The sequence below is a fragment of the Contarinia nasturtii genome, unplaced genomic scaffold, assembly GCF_009176525.2.
Source record: "Contarinia nasturtii isolate CC-2019 unplaced genomic scaffold, AAFC_CNas_1.1 Cnas_scaffold_745, whole genome shotgun sequence".
NCBI classification, from domain to species: Eukaryota; Metazoa; Arthropoda; class Insecta; order Diptera; family Cecidomyiidae; genus Contarinia; species Contarinia nasturtii.
In genome coordinates this window covers 1,855,554-1,860,834 of record NW_022198093.1, presented here as the reverse complement: position 1 = coordinate 1,860,834, position 5,281 = coordinate 1,855,554, and the positions used below count along the sequence as shown (strand labels likewise).

The 5,281-nt window shown below is 33.5% G+C and overlaps 1 protein-coding gene across 2 annotated transcripts in view; it reads right to left on the bottom strand.

Annotated features, from left to right (window-relative positions):
• LOC116341710 (nuclear factor of activated T-cells 5-like) overlaps positions 1–5,281 on the bottom strand; it is a 42,969-nt gene that overhangs the window by 21,592 nt on the left and 16,096 nt on the right. The gene's annotated exons all lie outside the window — the stretch shown is intronic.

The window sequence follows — 5,281 nt, the reverse complement described above, 5'->3', positions numbered from 1 at the left end:
TCTCTCTCTCTCTCTCTCTCTCTCTCTCTCTCTCTCTCTCTCTCTCTACTCATATGTATGTGTGTTGTGATTTACCACGAACTTCAATTGTCGCACTGGTTTTTTGCTTTGTTGTGACTCGACAGTATTTTCAGACTCGTTTCGATGAAACATTACCATGTAAATGACACATTTCATGCGTCTGTTTTATTACGTTGGCTATGACGGCACTTCACAGCCATCAACACCATCAATCTGTTTGCAAAATTTTCTTTGTAACAAAATTTTGAAAACAATGATGGCAACGATTCGTTCTTCGAATTTTCTCTGTGGCATTTGTTTTACTTTTCTATTGAGTCAAAAAGAAAAATAACAATTGCGGAAACAGTTACGTGTGTTTACATTTTGGTAGCCAAGTTTTATTTGATTTTGGAGTCAAGAAACGAATAAAATCGAACTCTTTGGCTTCGCATCACAATATCCAATTTTAATCGGAGTAAGTAAACAAAGCCGTACCCGTTTACTTACTCTTCTTCTATGATAATTCTTCAAACGATCTATATATCTACATATTATTTATATCAATAGCCATGTTCGATAGATTTGGATAGATTTGAAAAATTGTCAGCACAAATACCAATATATGCATGTGTGCATATGTGTGCTACGAAAGAAGCAACAAGTTGTCAACCAAAGAGACACAAGTTTCTTTTCAAATAACCTTGAAATTTGTGATGCACAAACGAAACCACATACAGAGCGAGCAAGAGAAAGAGAGAGGGAGAGAGAGAAAGAGAGGGAGCTAAAGAGAATGAAAAATGGTATTTCAATTACGAGAATTATTATCAGTATGAGTGACATTGCCCTATGACATCAATGGGGCAAAAGTTGATGAAAACAAACATAATATAATCGATGTTGATTTTTCAGTTCGATTTCTTTTGTTTGCAGTAGAATTTTGAATAAAAAACTTTGTATTTTGTACATGGATTAGTTCTGAAATGTGCCTAAGCTGCTCATCAAATCGAAAATTTCAGATTAATATTTGTTTTTATTGCTTATTACGGTCTAAATGAGATTACAGTATTTTCAGTTGTAAAATACGGAAGAGTCACGTATCCACGATACCAAAATGATAAGAGCCGTGAGTTATAATGAAAAATGTTAAGTGGTTTTAATAATTTGTGTGCTGGCATCGATAATTTTCCGGACAGCATGAAAATAATATCTGCTTAACGATTTAAATTGAATAGAAAATTCTCGAAGCACCAATTTTCGATAAGAAAAATATGCAAAATAATGAGGTATTTGAAAAATTAACATTTATATCATTCAATTATCCGAATTATTCTTGTTTTTAAAAAGCCACTTTTACCATCTTTTCCACGTGTAAACGATCACAAGCAATATGCGAGAGAAAAAAATATATTTAAGACATCTTCATTCAAATATATGCATATAATTGTCTGATGTGGATTATTTCATATTATCGTTGCAAAATCGCTTTGGATTATTTCATATTATCGTTGCAAAATCGCTTCATATCCCAAGCGAGTTTGGCTATCAACATTTTTGTTTTATTTTTTTTCCACAAAGGACCAAGCAAATTGATTTGCATTTCAAAATCGTTCGATTCAATTCGGAATTCCATCAAATCGTCAAAAGCAATCAAACTTCATGCAATTCATCATGTTTTATTTTCGATATATGACCAGATATCATTTCAAATTATCGTCAACCGATATGATATATGTTTTTTTTAAATAAACATTAAAGTTTTTTTCACCATACACGTGATATGTTACATGTGGAAGGAACACCTTTGCGACAAAATTTCAATAAAGACAAAACTGAGTTTGACGTATATTGATCAATTATTCATAGATCTAACCAACACCGAATACGACGACATTCGGTTGAGTTCAGTGATTGAGACGGCACGTGATGAGCACAAATATCGATACACATTTTTTTCTGTCGGCGTCAAATTGCTTTCGGAGCAAAAAAATGGTTCAGTTTTGAACAAAATGAAATCAATTTTAAACTTAAATTGAATAGAAAAGACAACGGTAACTGAAGAAATACCGCTGCACAAATATAGTGCATGTTACGAAATGAAGCCACTAAACGATAAACAATTACATAATAATTGATATGACAATTTGATGTGTGTTTGTTTCGGTGGTTATTTGTTAATATCTGTGTTTATGACGATGATAACGTGTTTTCCTCTCATTTGATACATTGTGATTTGAGGAACGTTTTTTGTTCATGATTAAAAATTCTCCATTCAATTTCATGTGTAATATTAATTTAGATAGATACAAATTGTTTGCCGTATCAATTGAGTAATTCGACAAAAATGTTTAAAATTGAGTTTAATCGGTTAGCTAGAAACAGAGTGATGTGAAAATAAAAAATCGGTTGTGTTTACTCATTACATCTCTTGTTCAGCAATGCCGTTCGATCGTAAAATTTGAGTCGTAATTTAAAGATTGTGATGTTCGATTTGTTAATAGGATATGTTTTTATTTACGAACGCGCCAGATGGATTGAGAGATAGAGTGTCTGAATGTCTAAGAAATAAATGCGTTTTTAATATGAAATCCTCAAAATACTCAAATGCTGATAAGAGTTGTAATGTGAAATTACTTGATTCGCTTCATTACATCGTCGACGATATTTTTAGGTAAATATTTGCGTACATCAAACAGGAATTTTGAAACGAATGTCATCCACTATATGAAGCGCACTCAAGCACATAACTGCGAGCAAGAGAGAGAGAGAGAGAGAGAGAGAGAGAGAGAGAGAGAGAGAGAGTGGAGAGGAGGGAGGGAGAAGGAGAGAAAGCGCGCTTATATTTATAATTGAAGTCACATAAAGTCATGTTGTTTGCTGATGAAACTCGCTGCTCAAAGTCATGCTGATATCAGGCCGTCCATACTAGTCAGTTTATACTGAATCCAACTAGTAACATATTGATTTATGTCCGATATTCTTAGTGTTTGATTTTTTATTGAAATTTTATTTGCGTGAGTGCAAAAAGCGTCTCAGTTTACAGGCGATGTAAGCAATAATGCGATAATATAATTAGCTCAATTTCATAATGTTATAAAAATAAAATTGTCATTCATTAAACGCAGATTTTTATTGATAGCACAAGTGTCGGACGATGCATTATTGTCGTGTCAAATCGAATTTTTGAATGAAACACCGAAATGTGTCCAAATCGTCCCGATAAGATACGAAAAACAATAAACATTTAAGCAACAGCAAATAAACGATTGCAACTTCCTTTTGTGATATTCAAATGCGAGAGAGAGAGAGAGAGAGAGAGAGAGAGAAGAGCAATGAAATCAGTTAGACAACAAAAACATCCATGCATCGAAAAGAAAATTAATTTAAAATAATTAAATGGAAAATCTCATTTTGTGCGAGTGTCGTTGGCTGCTTGGCTGCAAAGGGGTCAGACATGCATTTTATCAACTAGCTCGTGTCAGCTATAATCAATTTTGAACAAAGGAGAACTTCAATTGATGCGAATTTTTCTTCTTTTTGTTTTACTTCGACATCGTTCTTTTCAACTAAAGACTGTTAACCCCAAGATTTATAGTCATTCGAATGCTGTGATGTGCTTGTGTGTTTGACTGTAAATAGAGCACTAATTCACTTGTGCTACAAAACGTACACTTCGGGTCAACGAAATGGTTTATTGCAATATCAACGTATACACACGCACATAGTTCAAATGGCAAACGGAGAACTTCTTTTTCTTCATCTAATTGAATCATTACAGTGAAAATCATAAACAAAGCTCTTAAAGACGCGACACATCATTAATTTGTGTAAAAACAAGAAAAATAACAATAAAAATACGAAGAGAGAATCACAGCAAATCAGACATCACGCATTGTTCTAGTGCATCTCAAATGTACGCATAATGATGCACGATTTTTGTACTGGAGAGAATTCAGTTGTACAGCTTCAACGAATTTTGATGATAAGACGGAATGGTACACGTCATTTACTGTGTTGTTACTATAATAATTGTTTGAAATTGTTTGGTACATTAAGCAGATTAACATCAAGAGAAACAAAGCGAGAAAGAGAGAGAGAGAGAGAAAAAGAAATAGAAAAATAGAAAGAGAGGGGAGAAGAAAGGGACAGAAGGAGAGAGAGAGGGAGAGGTCATCCTATTGGTATGGATGGGCATGGAATACACATTTTGGTTATAATTGGCACCAAAGTGCTTAATATCGAGCGCACATGCTAATTATTGTTTGAATAATAAAAATAAACAAATAAAATGCGTTCGTGATGTGCGTAACAGCGACCGAAATTTACACACTGTTGACATCGCCCATTTTTGCTTAACGACAGAAACCGCAGAAGTAGACATTGATAAGTCTATTTGATTAACAATAAAAACTGTCAAACTACTGATAGATTGAATGAAAACAAACAGAAGCTGAAGTGGATGTAAGAACAATAAATTTATTTCAATTGAAATTGCGATGAGCGCCAACCAAATTATGTTTTCTCTTTATATTTCTTTTAAATTGTACACACCGATTTCGATGAAGCAATGTGTCTGGTATACGATTCTCATCTCTTTGAATCGCGTATTTATTTCTGGTTTCTAATTGATTTGCATATCAAATTGCAATTTCATCGACCTCTTGGAATGCAACGATTAAAACGTAACGCTGTCTCCCATGCTACTCTACACTTTTTTATGAATCCGTATGTTTGTGGCATTCATAGAAGCTGTCCACACCTAACGGACATCATCAGTCCGTTGTCGTTTCTCTTATATTGTTAACTCATTTTTCTCTCTCTTCAAACACGGTGTATTAATGCTCGGTGAGGTTCGGTGATATTCAATTCGAAGTAATACCGGTCGAATTTCGAGAGACTCATTTATCGAGATTTTGTTGTGTAATGAACAAAAATGAAGCATTTTCATCAAAGATGAACATTTTCAATACAACATTTGGGTTTTGTATTTCGGCTGTGTAAAATTGACTTAACACATTTTTTTGTTGCAAATTTCGATAATCGAACACGTAACAAATGGTTCCAAACAATAACGTATCATGAAAAATGTGATATGTAAACAAATAATAAAAACCGAAAAATCAACTTCTCATGCAATGTATTATGGTGTAGATTGGTTTGTATCAGTTAATTAGATTGTTTTTATACTACTCACAGAAAAAGTGGAGACGGTTTTTCCGCAAATTATTGCAGAAACAGCAGAGCAGCACTAAAAACGTGTTTTTTGTAGCTTATTTTGACAGCT